This window comes from Canis lupus, chromosome 17 (genome assembly GCF_003254725.2).
Source record: "Canis lupus dingo isolate Sandy chromosome 17, ASM325472v2, whole genome shotgun sequence".
Taxonomy (NCBI): Eukaryota; Metazoa; Chordata; class Mammalia; order Carnivora; family Canidae; genus Canis; species Canis lupus.
The window spans coordinates 61,898,594-61,920,115 of record NC_064259.1 but is presented as its reverse complement, the minus strand read 5'-3'; the positions used below and the strand labels follow the sequence as shown (position 1 = coordinate 61,920,115).

General features: G+C 43.0%; 1 long non-coding RNA gene across 2 annotated transcripts; it reads left to right on the top strand.

Moving 5' to 3' along the window:
- Positions 1–189: 189 nt before the first annotated feature.
- Positions 190–9,739, top strand: LOC112665027 (uncharacterized). 2 transcript variants are annotated; one of them, XR_003140173.3, is made up of 3 exons: positions 190–739; positions 7,361–7,453; positions 8,610–9,739. It is a non-coding gene; the product is annotated as an uncharacterized LOC112665027 (long non-coding RNA). The 2 variants fall into 2 exon arrangements; XR_007403340.1 differs by lacking the exon at positions 190–739 and adding an exon at positions 3,971–4,140.
- Positions 9,740–21,522: the final 11,783 nt, after the last annotated feature.

The following is a 21,522-nucleotide window of genomic DNA, read 5'->3' as shown; positions in this document are numbered from 1 at the left end:
GGAGCTAGAGCAAAAAAGAAATCAGAATACGTTACAGAGGTCTTGCTTTCCTCAAAGGAGACTAAAAAAAATAAAAAATAAATGTCTATCAGTGGGACCTTACAGAAGAGGAATCTCCAGGAAGAGCGTGGTAACACACAGAGATAGTTTCCATGGCCCCCTTTTGTTAAGTCATGCATAAAATCCCAGGTCAGCAACCAACATCTTGGCCCAAAGAAGGTCACTTTTTGAGCAACTAGGTTAATATATTTGACTTTTGAGTCTTATACTGATCTAACTCGTCTCCTAGATAGAGTTAGAGGATGCGAGTGATTAGATACAATTTCTGCTGACTACCTTTCCAGTGCTAGGAGTAAAGACTGACAGTCAAACTGCCCAAGTTCAAGTCCTGGCTTAACTTCCTCATTAGTGCTCTTTGACCTCTCTAAAGTGTAGAATCCAAGTCTCAGATGGAGGAAGCCATAGCCCCTACTGTAGAGAGCTGTGGAGCAATACATGAGCAGCAATGTTGGTTATAGTCATCATTAGCATTCTCTTGGGATGAGCCTTCTGGAGTCCTGAATGGGAAGGTACCCTCTCAGATACGCACCTGAAATGCTGGTGAGTGGATTTGGAAACCAGAGGAGGAGGGAGCAAGCCTGACAATCTATTATGAAAACTGAGAAGTCAAACCAGTGCTCACACCGGCATGGTAGGTAACCTGCCTCTGTATGGAGCCAGGCTTTGGAGCCACCTGCAGGTAAGGCTGACTTTTCTCTAGGAAGCGGCTTAGGCTCAGCTTTAACCCTTACAGAGGTCCTTCCCTGAGCCAGTCGTCTGTTCCGGAGTACAGGCAGAATTAATTTGTCCTGAAAACAAGAAGTTTGATAACAGGAGTACCTTGGCAAAGTTCTCCTGGTCCTGAGCCAACCAGCTTCTCTCAGGAGGACCCCTTCAGTTTTGAATTAGCTGCAAAATGGCCTTCTGCCCTTTCTGGTGCAATGTACAAGTCTGCTTCATGGAATTACTGAATCAACCGAATTTTGGAGAAAATTTGTCAAAGACAGCCATTTTCAGTGATGATCAATTACTATTGCTCTGTACTCTTTGGTTGTAATTACAATCTAGATTCTGGTCCCTTGAGGCCTACCTGAATCATAATATAGAACTGCATTACACATCTTCCAACCCTGCCTGGCCTGAAGACATAAGTTCATTACATCCTGAAATATTCTTGCATTATAATTATATTACATATTATATACAAATGGCCATATATATAATATAATTACAATTAATTCATAGTCATGAAGAGGGTGCTAAAACATTGTCATATTTACTAATACTTGGAAATGTCCTACACCTAAAACGTTACAGTTATATTGAGATTTGAATGTTACTAAACATTAAGGATTGAACATTTACCTGAAACTTTAGTGCCTGAGCTCATAGCTGACTTTGACCTGTAGAGACTGAATTGTATTTGTATTTTGGGCACTTGCCTGCACTTGAAGACAGTGTATTGATTCTCTGATGTTCAGAACTTTATGAGCTGGACAAGAGCTCTGTGGACATTCCTTCATCTTGTAAACCAAGACACTGAGGACACAGGTGATTTCCAGATAGCTCAAAAGTACCAGGTATTTGAGGTCAAGCTAAAGGGTTTCAGCTATTTCCTTTTCTTTTTTTTTCTTTTCTTTATTTTCCTTTTCTTTAAGATTTTATTTATTTATTCATGAGAGACACAGAGACAGACTCTGTGAAGAGTCTAAGAAGCAGACTCCCTGCAGGTAACCTGATGCAGGACTCTATTCCAGGACCCCGGATCACGCCCTGAGCCAAAGGCAGGCACTCAACCACTGAACCACCCAAAAGCTCCTTCCCTTCCCTTCCCTTCCCTTCCCTTCCCTTCCCTTCCCTTCCCTTCCCTTCCCTTCCCTTCCCTTTTTCCTTCCCTTTTTTCTTTCTTTCTTTCTTTCTTTCTTTCTTTCTTTCTTTCTTTCTTTCTTCTTCTTTCTTCTTTCTTCTTCTTCTTTCTTTCTTTCTTCTTTCTTTCTTTCTTTCTTCTTTCTTTCTTTCTTCTTTCTTTCTTTCTTTCTTCTTTCTTTCTTTCTTTCTTTCTTCTTTCTTTCTTCTTCTTCTTTCTTCTTTCCTTCCTTCCCTTCCTTCCCTTCCCTTCCCCTTCCCTTCCCTTCCCTCCCTCCCTCCCTCCCCTCCCTCCCTCCCCTCCCTTTTCTTCCCTCCTCCCTTCCTTCCCTCTCTTTTCTTTCTTTTTCTTTCTTTCTTTCTTTCTTTCTTCTTCTTTCTTTCTTCTTTCTTTATTCTTTTCTTTCCTTCCTTCCTTCTTTCTTTTTCTTTCTTTCTTTCTTTCTTTCTTTCTTTCTTTCTTTCTTCTTTCTTTCTTTCTTTCTTTCTTTCTTTCTTTCTTCTTTCCTTCCTTCCTTCCTTCTTTTTTTCTTTCTTTCTTTCTTTCTTTCTTTCTTTCTTTCTTTCTTTCTTTCCTTCCTTCCTTCCTTCCTTCCTTCTTCCTTCCTTCCTTCCTTCCTTCCTTCTTTTCCTTTTCCTTTTCCTTTTCCTCTCTTTCTTTCATCACAGCTCAATTATCTCTACTTTCATGAATTAACTTCCTCACTTATATGGGCAGGGTTGCTCATTTGGCCATCTTTAAGATTAGATATTCTTATAACATTGTATTTCTTCTATCATATTGTATTTTCTTTGACTTTGTCTTATTCTTCTCTGAATTCCTAGAGTTTGGCCAGCAATGCCAGACACAGCAGGTTCCCATTAGATGTTTATTGAGTGAATGAACAGGCCAATGGACAATCTTTGCATTCATATTTAGATGTCAAGAATTCTTTATGCCAGCAATTTGCTGGTAGTCTGCAGTGTGGCGCTAGAGACCAGCCTTCTATCTTGGGATCTTGTACCAGGGTGTTCTGGCTGGGTCTGCCATTTCATATATGTATGGATGATTTCCCACTCCAGGGTTCTTCCTGAGTCCTGCTTAGAGCCACTAGTTGTAGCCAGATGGAGTTTAGTACGATCTCATATTTTCACAGGTAAAGAGGGCTTAACATGTTTTATATCCCTGGCTTTTGTTCACACCAGAGCTGGAACAGAGGGCAGCAAATGAGACTGATAATTTGATTCCAGATGAAGCTGAAACAGAGTAATCCTTTTATACTCTTTGAGTACATGGGTGGAATAGCCAATGAGACTCACCCATTTTTGGCTTTTGCAACAGCTGGAGTTCTCAGCACCAAGGTGGATTTGTCACCTGGATATTCCAGTAGAAGCAATGATAATTATCAGCTGGTCCTCCTTCTTGCTGCCTCAAATCTGGCCCTCCTCGCAGCCTGTCAAAACACACCTTGCACAACTGTCTTCTTTCAAATGCACAGGAGACCATTCATTCTGTGTCAGTTCTGCTGCGCTGTGTCATCAGTAAAGCAGATGTGGCCTTGGGAGTTTCACTTGGGGTCTGAAGAGCTGTGAAGAGGGTGATAAACTGTAGCATGGTGGCCCTGATGAGAGCTTTACCACAGGGGTGTGTTAACATGGATCTCCAGAGGATCTGCTGGAGAACCCCACATTCCCAGTAATTTGGCACCATCCCCTGTTCTTGATCCCCTCTTAACCTCTGATATGAAAACTCTTGAATTTAAGACTGAGTCAAGATAAATGTGGTGATAGTGTTGGTGGTAGGTATATTAAGCTGCAATGATATACAGACTAGAAATGTCAGAATCAATGTTTTGGCCCAGCCTGGGTTAGGGCTTAGGTAAGTACCCAATATATGGGTGGAAAAAATGTTTGTCATATTTTAGACAGAGCTTTTTAACAGATGAATAGTTTAGTCAAGTTTGTGTGTGTGTTTCATTTGTTTTTTATACCAAGTCTTTGTTTTCTTGTTTTAAATAAACACTTTGATTATTCTAATTTTTTAATCTTTTTTTTTTAATTTTTTATTTATTTATGATAGTCACACACACAGAGAGAGAGAGAGGCAGAGACACAGGCAGAGGGAGAAGCAGGCTCCATGCACCAGGAGCCCGACGTGGGATTCTATCCCGGATCTCCAAGATCGCGCCCTAGGCCAAAGGCAGGCGCCAAACCGCTGCGCCACCCAGGGATCCCTGATTATTCTAATTTTTTAAAGTAAGCTCTATGTCCAAGGTGGGGTTCAAACTCATAACTCTGAGATCAAGAGTCACATGCCTCACTGATTAAGTCAGCCAGGTGCCCCTCTACCAATGTCTTCTTAAAGACCAAAGTTTGGAAAAGGTGAGAGGATGAAGGTGCATGAGATGGGTACTCTCAAACTTTATAAGGTCATTAGCATCTCAGGGTCTTCTGAGGCCAGGGGCTTTTCCTTGCTTTTCAAACTGGGGGTGGCCTTAAGGCCAACACTATGTCTCCCTGGAGGCTCCAGAGGGTAGGGTTGGGGTCTCCTTGAGGTTAGCTGTGTCCTATTTTCCAACTGGGGGTCTCTGTAAGGGTTGGATCATAAGTGGGATGATTCCTCCAACACCAAATGGAATCTATAAACACACAGGCCTTTGACTGAGGACCCTATGATGAACAAAAATAGTAGAGATGCATTATCAAAAGACAGAGCTGTCATTTTCCTTCTGCCTCTGTGGCTACATGGCTTGTGCTTCAGGCTCAGGCAGTAGGCAAAGGGCAAGGGGGCAGCCATGGTGCCAGCACCCAGAGTCATCTGCGCTGGCTCTGTAGGAGGACCAACTCTGTGTGTGTGTGTGTGTGTATTTTGTATATATGTGCATGCACAAGTATTATGTACATGTGTACATGTGCATGTGTGTTGTGTACATGTCTGTGGTGTGGTGTAAACCCACAAAGGGCATATATCTTGTTTGTTTACACGTGGTATAGGATATCGTGTTAGAGGTATAGTGTATAAACCTTATGTTTGTGTGAAGCTCTAGCAGGTAAAGAAGTGTTATTCCCTCCTCCAGGAAGACATGATAGGGACAGAGAAGCAGGGATGGGTGGGCTGAACTTCATGGTGCAACTCCGTGTGGAATCTGACTATGGCCTAAAGCGCACTCACCCTTTGGACCTGATTTAGCCTCTGTAGTGTTGAAGGCTCAGGTGGGGCTGCCTTCCCAACTGGGGTGCAGTTTTCATGTGAGTCCCAAGTCCACCCATGGAAGCCCTATAAATAGGGCCCAGGCTTCAGTATTAGCTTTTCTGGTTTTGGGAAACGACTACTCAGCCATGCATCTGCTCATTAGCCTGTCCACAGCCGACATCCACAACCACATCTCTTTCATTAAGGCCTCTTATGTCCCAGGGTAGTTCCAGTTTGAGATTTTCTTTGAACAATAAATCAACCCAACTGAATTCTAGATCCTATATTTAACACCATTATGTGCCAGTTCTCATGCAGAACTTTGGGATGAAGGGAGAAAAATGATATGCTTGATTTTGGGGGGCTTGCAGCTGAGTGGGGGAGACTACCACATCTACAAACCATTGGGTACAGTGGGGTCACCTCCAGGAGATGGTTTCTGTGTGAATAGCTGCAAATGGGGACACAAAGTAGTTACCTACTGTCAGAAGAGGATCTGCTGGAGAACCCCACAGAGGATGGGACATGCAGGCCAAGACTTAGGTGTTTGCCTGGCAGATAAATGGGGAAAAGGCCATTCCCAGCAGAGGGAAGAACATATGTAGAGTCTAATATATTTTGAGAACTTCCAATGGGTTGGAACAGTCATAGCTGACAGGTACTGCCTACTGGATGAGTCTTTCATATTTTCTTTTTTTTTTCTTTTAGACTTTATTTATTCCTGACACATACACACACACACACACACACACACACAGAGAGAGAGAGAGAGAGAGAGAGAGAAAGAGGCAGAGACACAGGCAGAGGGAGAAGCAGGCTCCATGCAAGGAGCCTGATGTGGGACTCGATCCCGGGACTCCAGGATCACTCCCTGGGCTAAAGGCAGGCGCCAAACTGTTGAGCCACCCAGGGATCCCAGAGTCTTTCATATTTTCTATCTCCTACACTCCTTGCCCCTACACTCAGCCCATGACTGTGGACTGCAAAGTGGGCTTCATTGAGAAAACAGAAGTCTTCCTCATCTTCCCTCTTGTTACAACTGAGCAGGTGCTCCTACCCCTCTCTCCCCATGGGCCCTTCTGTTTACATATATTTATTTATACTCTCTGTATACTTGCTATTGCTCTGATGGTATAAACATAGTCATGGACAACACCAACAAATTTATGCCCTCTTAGAGCTCATATTCAAATGGGAAAAACCACAATAAACATCCAAACAAAAATTTATTATCTGGTCAACTGACACATGAAAAGATGCTCAACATGACTAATCATCAGGGAAATGCAAATCAGAACCACAATGAGATATCACCTCACACCTGTCAGAATGGCTAGAATCAAAAACACGAGAAATAACAAGTGTTGGCAAGGATGTGGAAAAAAAGGAATCCTTGGCACTGTTGGTAGGAATGCGAATTGGTGCAGCCATTGTGGAAAACAGTATTAAAAACTTAAAAATAAACTATCATATAATCCACTAATTCCACTACTGGGTATTTATCAAAGAAAACAAAAACAAAAGCACTAATTCAAAAAGACATATGTTCCACTATGGTTATTGTAGCGTTATTCACAATAGCCAAAATATGGAAGCAACCCAACTGTCTATCCTTAGATGAAAGGGTAGAGAAGATATGGCAAATATACCATTGGAATATATAACTCAGACATTAAAAAGAGTGAGATCTTGCCATTTGCAATGATGTGGATAGAACTAGAGGGTATAATGCTAAGTGAAATAAGTCAGAGAAAGACAAATACTATATGATTTAACTTATAGGTGGAATTTGAGAAATAAAACAAATGAACAAGCAAAATAGAGACAAACAAATAAAAACCAGACTTTTAAATACAGAGAACAAATTAGTTGTTGCAAGAGGGGAGGTAAATGGAGGGATAGAAAAACAATATTATCATTATTATTATTATTTTAGGTAAGTGTTAAGAAGAACATAATAAACTTAATATATAGAAAAAAGAATGCTGATGGTAATTGTGATGGTGGCATGTGTGTGCATGTGTGTATGTGTGTAACTGGGAAGCATGTTAAGACCTTTCTCAAGAACTAGCATGAGCTGAAACCTAAACAGTGAGGGTATCAGGTCTCTCTTGTAAGTACCTCAGTCTTCAGTGTCTCCCTTCATCTTTATCCTCAATCTTCTCTCCTCTCCTGGATTATTTCTTAGTGCCAGTTATCCTAAGAAAAACCAAACAGGTCAAGTGTCTTTGACTCCTATTTTAACCTCCAGCTATCTCCTCCTTTCTCTGTTCATGTTCACAGTCAAGCACCTTGAAAGAACAGTCCTTAGAAAGGATGAATACCCACCATTTGCTTCAACGTGGATGGAACTGGAGGGTATTAATACTGAGTGAAGTAAGTCAATCAGAGAAGAACAATCATTCTATGGTTTTACTCATATGAGGAATATAAGAAATAGTGAAAGGGATTATAGGAGAAAGGAGAGAAAGTGAGTGGGAAAAATCAGAGAGAGTGACAAAACCCGAGAGACTCCTAACTCTGGGAAATGAACAAGGGGTAGTGGAAGGGAAGGTGGGTGGGGGGGTGTGTGTGACTGGGGACGAGCACTGAGGAGGCACTTGATGGGATGAGCACTGGGTGTTATACTATATGTTGGCAAATCGAATTTCAATTAAAAAAAAAAGAAGAAGAAAGAAAGAAAGGAAAGAAAGAAAGAAAGAAAGAAAGAAAGAAAGAAAGAAAGAAGAGTCCACACTGACTATCCTTGTTCAGCACCTGCCTTTTGTTCCTTAGACCCCTGCCACTCATTCTATTCTGGCTTCTGTGCTGCCAGTCTTGTCAATGGGACCAATGACCTCTGTGATGCTTGACTCAACTCATTCTCCTTGCTTTCTAAGACTCCTCTCTTCTCCTGTCTCCCAAAACCCTACTCATTTTCACTGTATGCTCATTATCAACTGGTTGGCCATGTTGGCTTCCCCTCTACTGTCCAAACTTGAGACCTGGCAGTGTCCTGTTCTTCAGCTTAGGTGATCTCAGTCACTCCCACATACTTAAGTATCTTCTATGTGATGATGACTCTCAAATTTATGTTTCTGCCCTAAATATCTCTGAGCTTGAGACTTATATATTCAAATATTTCCTACTCTTCACTTCTCTGTAAATGCCCCAACAACCACTCAGTACAGAAACCTGGGAGTACCTCTGCATTTTTCTCTCTCCTTCACACCACACATTGAATCCATCCACCTGTTCACTTCTCCTGCAAAACACTTCCCAGACCCACCCTCTTCTCTGTCTCTGCTGCTGCCATCCATCATCTTTACTCATAACTGCATGTCCTTTCATGCAAGCTCTCATCCTTCCTTTATCCACTTTGCGGATTGAATCACCTTTCAAGGTCTTGAATCAAATCAAATGTTACTTCTCTGCTTAAAACCTTTCAGGGTCTTCCTTTCGCCAGCTGGACCCCAAGACCTGACATGTATTGCCCACCTGCTTGTACTCACTGACCTTTGTCTTACATTTTTCCTTAAACTCTTCTTTCCAGCTTACCTCAACTCAGGCAAATGAAACCTGAAAACACCCCTCAGGTGATGGTGACTGCCCTGACAAGACCCCCTGTCGGCCCAGACCACCCAGACCTTTTGAGCTAAAAGCCCAACTCATGCTTGCACAGATGGACCATGGAGTGACCCCTGGAATGACCTACCACTACCTTTTCATCATCAATACTAAAATCTCATGGGATCCCTGCGTGGCACAGCGGTTTGGCGCCTGCCTTTGGCCCAGGGCGCGATCCTGGAGACCCGGGATCGAATTCCACATCGGGCTCCTGGTGCATGGAGCCTGCTTCTCCCTCTGCCTGTGTCTCTGCCTCTCTCTCTCTCTCTCTCTGTGACTATCATAAATAAATAAAAATTTAAAAAAATAATACTAAAATCTCTGCCTAAGGAGGAGCCCCAGCCTCATTTACATAACATTCAATATGTGCATAGGCATGTTTCCTTAAGCCACCTGTGTGACCTTCTGCCCACATCTACATACAGTGACAAGGATTTCCTATCTAAATATTCATCTTAACCATAAACAGAAGGAACCCATCCACCCTCTCTTGAGGAGTCATGGTTTTGGAAGTCATTTCCTGTGATCTCATTTGCTGCAGTTAAAGTTTTCTTTGTGCTACAACTCAACTTGGTGCAGTTTCTGACTCATTAAGGAATGAACTCAGTTTGGTTTTGTTAGGAGTTGGTTGGACAGTTATGTAGTCAGGGGCAGGGTCCACAACAAGGACATCTGGAGGCAGGACAGCTAACATAAAATAGCACTAACATCTTGATTTTCAGCTGACCACACTGACATTCTGCTTTGCAACCTTTCCAGAAATGACTTCTGCAAAATGACCTAAAAAGAGACAATTAACCACAAAAGCATTTGTCAATATTATGGGCAAGGGGCAGTTAATACCTAAGCCCCCAGATGTCAGCAAAAAAAAAAAAAAAAAAAAAAAAAAGGTCAATCAGCATGTAGACATTAACCTAATCCATAGACAGATATGCGACCAAAGCCCTGATTTTCACACCCTGATTGCTTAAGAAAGTTCCACAAAAAGCTCATAAGAACCCCTAAACTTAGAAACTCTCAGGGCAAACCACTCAGGACCCCCTCCCTCTCTGGAAGCTTTATACTCTTGCTCAATAAACTTTGCTTTGCTGCCCACCACTCTTTGTCTGGTCTTCATTCTTCAATGCTGCATGATCAAGAATCGCAGGCACTTAAGTGTGAAAAGGGAATGGAAGCCCAGCTGAGAACAAAGCACAAGCTGACACCCTGCAAAACTTCAGCCCAAACACATACTCACTCCTGGGTGGGATTTGTGTGACACTCCTCCAGGAAGTTCCCAACTATCTTAATGTTAATGTCTTATGAGAGGGGAAAAGGACCTTAACTTGACTGTGGCCAGGCCTCTAGTATACTGTGAGTCTTCTTTAACATATGAAAATCCTTTTGAAAGCTCCCTCCCCTTTTTTTTTTTTTTTTTTTTTTGCCTCCCTAACTCCCAAGTATTTAATCCCTAGCTCCTCACAACCCAAGGGACAGCAACTCTTTCTGCTTAGGGGTCCTGTCCCCTTGTTTTAATAAAACTACCATTTTGCACCAAATGTTGTGCCCAAGATTGCGAATCTGAGAAACCACCAAGGGGCCGACAACGATGCAAGCACACGAGGGTTTATTAAGGGTTTATTAACAAGCTCGAGCTTGGGTCCAAGTATACCCGACACAGCGGAGCAGGGACTTGGATGGACCCCTAGGCTAGGAGGTGTAGCAGTCTTGTAGGAGCCAGTAGCCAATGAGATTGTAACACACACAGAAAGTTGCAGAGTCATGTCAGTCCACACGCACGTGGCCAATTGATTTACAATTTACCCTATAGGGACGGTTTGAACTAGCCTATCATTCTGGTCAGAATTGGCGCTAGGGGTTCCACATTCCTATATGAGCCGGTTTCCGGTTTCCGGTAAGGGTGTGCTCAGCGGCTTGACTAGGGTGGGGGAGTGTCTTAAGCAATAAGGTCACGTGGGGGTGATACAGGAGATGGCGGGTGTAGCACAAAATTGAGGTAGTCCTGCTCTGCTTGTCCAGGGGTAGGGGATTTTTGTTAAGTTCCTTGGGTCCCACACAAAGACATCTCAAACATCTTTCTTGGTCCTCAGCTCCAGACCTCAGCCCACCAAACATCACCTATATTCCAAAACTACATCAAAGGGACACCAAATCCTGTTACAGTTTGGTTGCAATGTATAGAAATGATGTATAGCTGCACACAGCAGTATGGATGAATCTCACAAATATAAATTAAGTGGAGGAGAGGGAATAGAGACACAAAATTCATTAGGATGAACCCTGTGAAGTTGCCTTTATAGAAGTCAAACTGTTGAATATTGACAAATTTCGTGGTTCAACATAAAACATACTTTTAAAAATATCATTTATATAACCTACAGAAACTGGCAAAGCAAGACTGTTGTAAGGGTCAGAATCCTGGTTACACTGAGTTGAGGGAAGGATGGTGGTAACCGGAAGGCAGCAGGAAGGAGGTTTGTGTGTCCTTGCTAATATTCTGTTTCTTAATCTGGGGGCTGCTTACCTGGTTGTGTTATCTGTGAAAATTCACTGAGCTGTGCACTTAAAATATTCATCCTTTTCTGGATGTATACTTTAATAAAAAGTTTAAAGTTTTGAGGTCATCATATAATACATATATATTGTTTACAAGCAATATATATGTACTATCATCCTAACATATAAATTATAAACAAACACAAAATGTAGATAATTTTAAGGGTGGTGAAATAAAGATAAACACAGAAAAACATTCAAATAGTTTGTTCCTTCTCCTAGTGGATGGTTTTATACCCCCTCAGTGGATGAGCAGCTCCCTCTGGAGACTTTTTGTAGCAGGATTCTGGGTTACTTAGCAGCTCCATGACACTGGGCAAATCTCCTGGTCTCAGTTTCTACAGCTGTGAAATTGAAAGGCTGATCACCTACCCACCCTTCTCCTACATGCCTATCCTCAGGATCAACTTAGATATTTGTGAAAACACAGTGTAAGTGCTAAAATATGAGGGATTATTGATTATTACTGTGATACTGTGATTTGTAATAAGAAATATATATTTGGTTTTCATTGTTTCTTACACGGAACTCTTAAAACCCTTGGCATTTCCTGAGTAAGAAAGATTATAAAGATATTTTTTGTTGTGCTAAGGACACATGACTTTTGGACTGCACCTAAGAATGGGGCTGGTTGCCAGATGAATCAAACCTGTAATTAGAGTGTTAGAACTTTCAATCCTACCCCACTGAGCTCCAGGAAGTGGAGTAGGGCTAAAAGCTGAATCAGTGATGTCCAATGATTTACTCAGTCATGCCTATGTAATGAGGCATCTGTGAAAACTCAAAAAGATAGAGTTCAGAAATCTCCCAGGTTGGTAAGCTTGTACACAGAGAGAGTACCACCTCAACAGGGCATGGAGCCTCCCACCTCCCTCCCTATCCATTCCTTCCATCTGGCTGTTCCTGAGTTATCCTGTTACAATAAACCAGTAATCTAGTAAGTACAAGGTTTCTCAGACTTTGTAAGCCACTCTCTCAAATTAATCAAACCAAAGGAGGCTGTTATGGGGACTTGTGATTTATGACTAGTGGATCGGAAGTACAGGTGACTGATGAGGGAACAGAAAGCTAGCTGAGCATAAACAACAAGCTAATACCCTGCCACCTCCCAGCCTCCCAGTCCTAGGTAGGAAGAATATCTGTGACATTCCTCCAGGAAGCTCCCAATCGTCTTAATGCTAATGCCTTGCTAGAGGGGAAAACAACCTTAGCTTGACAATGGCAAGGCTTCCATTGCATCTTGTAGGTCCACTTTAGCCCATGAAAATTCTTTTGAAAATCTCCCTTTTCCTGACCTCCCCCAACTCCCAAGTATATAATCAGCACCCCTCACAACTCCAGTACAGCAGCTCTTCCTGCCCTTGGGCCTGTCCCTGTGCTTTAATAAAACTAACTTTTTGCACCAAAGATGTCTCAAGAATTCTTTCTTGGCCGTCACCTAACAGGCCTCACCCCACCAAATGTCACCTATATTCCAAAACTACATCAACAACTTGGACTATTTATTGGTATCTCATGGGTAAGGAGGAGGACATAACAGTTCTGAGGGACTGAGCCTTAACTCATCAATGAAATCTGATGGTATCATCTCCAGGTAGATGGTGTCAGAATTGAGTTGAATCGTTAGGACACCCAGCTGGTGTCTGAGAGTAGCTTGTTAGTGTGGGGAACCAGAATCACTCTTTAATTATAATTAGCACAGTGTTTGCATTAGCAGAGTCACCAAATAGTTTTGGTTACAAGTAGCTCCAGGTTTCTGAAAGAGCTTTCCCCAATCAACAAGTTGGACTATTTATTGCTAAAATTGGCAAAACTACTTGCCAGGAATGTTGTGGTCATTTCTGTACCAAGTAGAGAGTGGAGGTGATAAATGCTAATATTTACAATCTCTTCCCATTCAGTAAAGCTCAGTTGATATCAAATAAATTTCCTTCATTAATCTATTATTCAACAAATATTTTTGGACACCAATTACATGCCAGGCACTATACTTTGTATTGGGTATTTCAGATGTTATGGGTCTGAGACCCCATAACAATACGGTTATCTTGGTGTGGGGACATCATGGTGATACGGGAGGGCCTGGTTCTTGTCTCATGTAGTCAAAGAATAAATCTCAATAACACAAGAAAGTGAGTAAAGCGATAGAAGTTTATTAAGCAAAGATACAGAGAAAGCTCTCAGAAGTGAGAAGAGTCCTGACAGCGTTGCCACTGAGGGCCTTTTGGCTGGCCTTTATTGGGAACCTAACCAGGGGGCCCAAGGCCTGAGGTTTCTTTGTACTATCTCAAGTATTGACATATGGCTGTTTTGGGGTCTGGTGAATCTCTGGAATTGTCTGGCAACCATCAAAGGGGATGCTCCCTAACACTTTGGAGCTAGGGAGCCTGGTCTATTCATTTTTTCTGTTTTTACTATCTTATCTGTTTCCTTGGGATGGGTAGGAGCCTGACTCTGGACCATTCGGTGTCCTTGGGATTTATGGGAGCCCGACTCTGGGCCTTTCCCTTATTTTTCCCTGCCTTGCCCCATCTGCCCCTAACCATTCCTACATCAGTGGCCAGGGTAAATATGCACATGCATATGCATATACTTGTTTATATGAATAAGCATGCACCGAAGTGACTGTCTGTCCCACTATACCTCAAACATGTGTACATGATGGTTAATTTTATTCAATGTGCAGTGGGAATGTAACCAAAGCAACATGAGTTTGATCCTTGGCAAGTCACAGAAACTGCATCAGGCAAGTTGTTGCATAAAGAAAACTTTAAATGCAGCAAATAAAGAGATCATAGGAAATGACTTCCAAAACCATGACTCCTCGAGAGAGGGTGGATGGGTTCCTTCTGTTTATGGTTAGGATGAATATTTAGATAGGGAAAGCTTGTCACTGTATGTAGATGTGGGCAGAAGGTCACACAGGTGGCTTAAGGAAACATGCCTATGCACATATTGAATGTTATGTAAATGAGGCTGGGGCTCCTCCTTAGGCAGAGATTTTAGTATTAATGATGAAAAGGTAGTGTTAGGTCATTCCTTTGCCCCATTCCAGGGGTCACTCCATGGGCCATCTGTGCAAGCATGAGTTGGGCTTTTAGCTCAAAAGGTCTGGGTGGTCTGGGCCAGCAGGAGGTCTTGTCAGGGCAGTCACCATCACCTGAGGGGTGTTTTCAGGTTTCATTTGCCTGAGTTGAGGTAAGCTGGAAAGAAGAGTTTAAGGAAAAATGTAAGACAAAGGTCAGTGAGTACAAGCAGGTGGGCAATACATGTCAGGTCTTGGGATCCAGCTGGTGAAATCATTGTGTGCTCTTCCATTGTAGTGATATCGGAAAGATGTCAGGGTTAGAAGCTGACAGCCATAAAGAATTCTTAAGACTTGTTTGGTGCAAAACGGTAGTTTTATTAAAGCATGGGGACAGGACCCATGGCAGGAAGAGCTGCACTGGGGTCATGAGGAGTGGCCCATTACATACTTTCAAGTTGGGAGGAGGTTAGGGATGGCATAAGCCTCTCAGGAATTCTGGAATTCCAGGATCCTGAAGGAGCTAGCTATCATTTGGGAAAGGTTATTTATTCCTGTTTGGTAAAAGTTCAGTCATGAGACCCTTCAGATATATATCATTGCATGCTTGGAGGATGATTGCCAACATGTATTTTTTTGAGGGGGGCTAGAGATAAAGGAAGTTTCAAATGAATTTTTATTTATTTATTTATATTTTTATTTTATTTATTTATGATAGTCACAGAGAGAGAGAGAGAGAGAGAGGCAGAGACATAGGCAGAGGGAGAAGCAGGCTCCATGCACCGGGAGCCCGATATGGGATTCGATCCCGGGTCTCCAGGATCGCGCCCTCGGCCAAAGGCAGGCGCCAAACCGCTGCGCCACCCAGGGATCCCTCAAATGAATTTTTATATGTCAAAGGAGACTTACAGGATCCTAGGGATTGGGCTAAGATTGCCTTTTGTCCTTAGCAAAGTATTAACAACGAGGCAGCGGTTCCTAGAGGAAGGTCACTCTACCTGTTCCAAGGACTTGTCAGTGGGCTGTAGGCAGTAAGGAAATTTAGCTTTTTTTCTTTTGCCTTTGCTTCCCACATCATTAGGGACTGCAGTCTGAGAGACTCAAAGTCGACTAAAATTGAGTGTGCTGTGGAAAGACAAAGGTTAGGGCTTTTAAAGAGGAAAGTAAGAGATTACATAAGTTGTTTTGAGCAAAATGTGATCAGTGCTGGTCTCTACAGTTGCACTAATCTGTGTGTGATTGGTTACTAGGGCTAGTGCTGGGCAGAAAGTTCATTTATGTCCAATCTTTTTTTTTTTTTTTTTTTCATTTATGTCCAATCTAATGATGCGGGAACACAGGGCTAGCTGAGGACAAGGCACAAGCCAGGGGCAGCACATTGACAAGTCCTAGAAACAGGCAAAGGGACATCCCTCTACAGACTCAGGTGCCTCCATGTTCATCCTGTGCTCAGGGCAGAAGGCAATCTTGGCCTGACTCCAGGAGCCTATAAGTCTACTTTAACATATAAAAATTCCTTTAGAAATTTCCATTGTCTCTAAACCCCCAAGATACATGTTGGCAATCATCCCCCAAGCACATGGCCCACTGATATACATCTGAAGGGTCTCATGACTCAGGTTTTAAATATTAGTGACCTTTTCCCAACAATAGCTGGTGCCCTCAAGGTCCTGGAGACTTACAGGTCCTGGAGACCCTGCTTCCAAAATTCCTTAGAGAGTACAGCTATCCTCCAACCCCTCCCAACCCCCAGGTGTAATCAGCCGCCCCTCACAGGCCCAGGGCAGCAGCTCTTCCTGCCCACGGATCCTGTCCCCGAGCTTTAATAAAACCACCGATTTACACCAAAGACGGCTCAAGAATTCTTTCTTGGTCATCGGCTCCGGACCTCACCTATATTCCAAAACTTCATCACTAACATGCAGCAGATGTCTTGGCCTATAGCTGACTGAGTTCAGCAGCAATTGTAAGAATTTGACACGGAGGATGTGATTAAGTCCCAATTCCTCAATGTGCTTCTGTCTCTGAAATGAGAGAGCTTGGTTCTTGTCTCATGGAGTCGAAGAATGAATGTTGTAGACACAGGAGAGTGAGAAAAGTGATAGAAGTTTATTAAGCAAAGACACAGAGAAAGCTCTCAGAAGTGAGAGGCCCCGACAGGGTTGCCACTGAGGGCTCGTAGCGGCAGTCTTTTATTGGGAACTGACTGGGAAGCTTGTGGCCTTGAGATTCTTGTGCCGTCTTGGTTTGAGTTAGGACTGGTGGTAACATCTTTAATGGCTTACTTCTTGTTTGGGGTCTGGTTATTCTCTGTTGGTCACAGCTGACTGTCATAAAAAGACACCTTCCCCACCCACACCCAGGGCAGGGTGGTCTGGCTTGCTCCCTTATCTCTGGTTTCCTTAGACTCAGCATTTTGGGGGATTTCAGTGAGCCTGATTCTGTGGCCCCCTACCTAGCCCTGCCTAGCCCTGTTTGTCCCTAACTCATCTCCGTCTTAAATACTCCTCTGAGCAATGCTACTCCATTTTATTTTCTCCTTTACCACAGAGTATATGCCTAGAAGAGGAGTTGCTCCATCAATGTCTAGTCACATGTTTGTCGTTAATAATCTCTAGTGATGAGGGAGCAGAAGGCAAGCAGAGAGCAAAGCACAAGCTGACCCCCACCCTTAGCGTGACATTCTCCAGCCACTCCTAGCTGCTCAACAATAAAGGGAGGGGAAAAACAAATGGTTAACTGATAGAGATCCCAGTCCAGTAGAGTCTCCAACAGTTTACAAATGTCTCAGTGATTTACAAGAAAATACTTTTATCCATAGTTTAACTTCCAGAAACCCATAGCCTCAATTTCCTGGAGGATTAACATCACTTTCCCCTCCATAGTGATGTGGGAAACTCTCAACTGTCTTAATGCTTTGTTAGAGGGAAAAACAACCTTAGCTTAACCATAGCCAGGCTCAAATCCTCTTTAGCACAAGAAAGTCCTTTTGGAAATTTCCCTTTTTCCTTACTTTCCCCAGCTCCCAAGTATACAATCAATCATCCCTCACAACGCCAGCACAGTGGCCCTTTCTGCCTTTGGGTCCTGACTTGGTGTTTTAATAAAAATCACTTTTTTGCACCAAAGATATCCAAGAATTTTTTCTTGGCCATTGGCTTCAGACCCCAGCAACACTAATCCAAAACTATTACATCAACTACCAAAATGTTTTCCAAAGTAGTTGCACCGATTGGCACTCCCACAACCTCAGCAACCATCCTTTTAATTTTAGCCATTCCAGTGGGTTGTGGTGTCCCATTGAGGTTTTATTTTGTATTTCTCTGATGAATAATGAGGTTGAACACATTCATATATTTTTAGGTCATACACAAATATTTTCTGTTATGAGGGAATACAACATAAAGAGTTTTAAGACCCAGGAATACTCAGATATTTTCTTGAATAGTTTGGACTACTTTTTCCTCAGACCACTACAGGGGAAGAAATTCCCATCTCCAGTGTTGTGACAGAGAATGGAAGCAAACTGAGAGGGGAGATGAGGAGAACTTCCACTCCTCATCTTTATTGTTGTGCCCAAGATTGCGAATCCGAGAAACCACCAAGGAGGTGACACCGATGCCGGCGCACGAGGGTTTATTAGCAAGCTCGAGCTTGGGTCCAAGTATACCCGACACAGCGGAGCAGGGACTTGGGCCCTGAAGTGGGTTACAGCTGGGTTTTTTATAGGCTGGTCTAGGGGATTTTCAGAAGGGATGGAGGAATTTCTCAAGTTCTGTTTACATTCTGATATGGGGCTTAGGGCATTGAGCTCTGTTCTCATTCTAATATGGGACTTTCTACCATGGCGTGGGCTCTGTTGTCTTTCTGATATGGGATTCCCTGCTGAGGACATTGAGGACATTCTGCAGTTTTTCCCGTAAAGTTCAGCTCTTATTCACAGGGGCCTAAGATGGCTGTACTTGTGCTAATGCTAAACTTGAGGTGGGATGGCCTTAATTTTTCTCGGCCTCCACACTTATTAGCATCTGCCTGGGTTTGAGTAAAAGCTTGTTCTGTATTTGACACCCAGTTTTCCACTCTGATATGCCATAGTCTTGGTCCTAAGACTCTGGGACACATATCCCTTCAGTGATTGGCTGGCAAAAGCTGTTTTCACTATATTCAGAGCAACCTATAAGCGATTCAAGTGCAGGAGTAGAGGAGACTTACAAGTGATAAAGGAGGAGATCCCTGGGTGGCTCAGTGGTTTAGCGCCTGCCTTCCGCCCAGGGAGTGATCCTAGAGTCCTGGGATTGAGTTCTGTGGAGGCCGAGAAAATTAAGGCCATTCCACTTTAAGTTCAGCGTTAGCACAAGTACAGCCATCCCAGGCCCCTGTGAATAAGAGCTGAACTTTACATCACTTCAGTTACAGGGAAAAAAAACAGCCTACAGCTTAACGTCCTAGAAAGTCCCATATTAGAATAAGAACAGAGCCCAAGCCAAGGGCAGGAAGCCCCTATTAGAATGAGAACAGAGCTCAGTGCCCTTGAAGGCCCCATATCAGAATGTAAACAGAACTTGAGAAATTCCTCCCCCCTTCTGGAGGTCCCCTAGACCAGCCTATAAAAAACTAAGCTGAAACCCAGCTCGGGGTCCAAGTCCCCGCTCCGCTGTGTCGGGTACACTTGGACCCAAGCTCGAGCTTGTAAATAAACCCTCGTGTGTTTGCATCGGTGTCGGCTCCTCCGTGGTTTCTCGGATTCGCAATCTTGGGCACAACAAGTTCCACGCTGGGCTTTTTGCATGGAGCCTGCTTCTCCCTCTGCCTGTGTCTCTGCCTCTGTCTCTCTCTCTGTGTGGGTCTCTCATGAAAAAAAGTAAAGTCTTAAAGAAAAAAAAAGCTTAAAAAAAAAAAAAAAACAAGTGATAAAGGAAAATTTCAACATTTGTGGGCCTTATTCCTGGGCTCCCAGGGAAGCTATGCTTTAATATTTGCCAAGGTCAAGATGACTTAACAAGACTTCAAAGTGATAAAGGATAGTGGGAAGACAGGCAGGGAGGAACCAGGGGCTCCAGCTCCAGCCCTACCACTCTTAAAAGGATTTTACACCATCCTGGAAGAAGCCCTTCACCCTTTCCCATGTGACAAAAGGGTGACAAAAGCTTGACTGGATGACAGGCACAGGGAGGGTTAACCGCCCACCAACAAGCCCATAAAAGCTCCTAGATTTAGAAACTCCAGTGGCAACCATCACAAGTCCTCTTCCTCTTCTAGAGCTTTGTTATATCGCTCAATAAACCTTGCTTTGCTGCCCACACTCTGGCCTTTGTCTTCATTCTTCAGAGTGGCGTGACCATGAACTGAGGGCACCAGCAGAGAAAAAAGTAATGTAACAAAAGCATGGGATCTGTTTCTGCCCCAATCACACATTGTACATCTGCATCATTACAAAAAGATAATAATAACCAAAAGTAAAGATAAGAAAAACAGCAAAACCTTCCTGGTTCCCATCAGATTAAAGCCATGATCTTGCACATACTAAAAACGTAAGACAAAGCCTGTAGCTTAGCTTTCTGGAATGCCCTTTGTCGTGATGACTTTTAACTATTTGAACTCCCCCCCAAAACAAACAAACAAACAAACAAACAAACAAGCGGGAGAGTGAGGTTCTTGCCTCAGGGATCAGCATCAAGACTGAATCTCGAGGACAAAGGAGAGTGAGTAAAGAGAGTTTCACTAAGCAAGGATACAGAAAATACTTTCAGGAATAAGAGGGATCCTGACAGGGTTGCCACTAAGGGCTTTTAGGGTTGGTCTTTTATTGAAAGCTTGCCAGACACTTAAATCATCTTAACCCTCTACTGATATCACCACTGAGTAAGGACTAGTGATGACACCTTTAATGGTGCACTTCCTTTTTAGGGTCCAGTAATTCTTTGTTGGTCACAAGTACCTGTTATAACAACAAGACCCCACCTCTGACACCTGGGACAGGATGGTCTGGTTTCCCTTATCTCTGATTTCCTTTCACCTCCACACTTTTGGGATTTCTGTGAGCCTGATCCCTGTAGCCCCCTACCTATCTCTCCCTACCTAGCCCTGCCTGTCCCTTACTCAAAACCTGTATAACATTATACCTTAACTGTATACCAACTTATACCTTTTAAATGTTTCTTCCCTGGAGCACTCTACTTATGAAAATTGTGTATCCTGGACAGTTGTCCTAACTAGGGCTCGAATAAAACTTTTCCTTTCTCTTTAAAATTTTAGAAAAGTTTTGTTCAATTTTGTGTTGATGCAAGATTTTTAAAAATCTAGTTCAAAATTTTTATTACCATTTGGCCTCTTCTTGCATACTTTCACTACTGTACAAGTAGCCCATTTCACTGCTGGGCCATTTGATTCCTGTTATGAGTATAAACCTGCCTTTCTGTACCCTAAACTCACGGAGACATGCTCTTCCCCTCTGGAGTCATATTGGAAAAATCTAAAGACAGCTGCCACATGCTTTGGAAATCTTTCTCATCTCTGGATGAAATACTCCCATTTATCAATCACCACCTGTATGACATGGTGCCCAGAGGCCTTGCCCTTCCACCCACATTCATTTGAATGGATTAAAAGTTGGTCAGTGTCCACCTTCAAATGTGTATCTGGAGTGATACTCCAGAGGCCACTGTCTGTGGAGCTTCCTTGAGTTCCTTATTGCTCTGCTAAACTTGCCCCCAATCCCTACATGGCTGGCTCCTCTGGCTCCTTCATGTTTATACTTAGATGTCACCTGTTCAGAGTAGCTTTTCCTGACTAAAGAGCACCCTTCCTTACCAGAGTATTTTGTCACTCTTTTATTTCCTACGTTTTCTTTATTTATGCATTTGCTCACATGCTTCTTGTCTGTCTCCTCCTCTTCATGTAGGCTCTGGGAGGCAGAAACTCTATGCATCTAGTTCACTGCTAAATCTTCAGTGCTTGCAACAGTGCTTGGTACCAACAAGCCTTCAAAAAAAATTTTTTTTTTAAGAAAGAATAGGTTTTATTTATCTATCATCTATCTATCTATCTATCTATCTATCTATCTATCTATCTATTTATTTTATTGGAGTTCAATTTGCCAACATTTAGCATAACACCCAGTGCTCATCCCACCGAGTGCCCCCCTCAGTGCCCATCACCCAGTCACCCCAACCCCTCCCCCCCCCGCCCACCTCCCCTTCCACTACCCCTTGTTCATTTCCCAGAGTTAGGTGTCTCTCATGTTTAGTCACCCTCATTG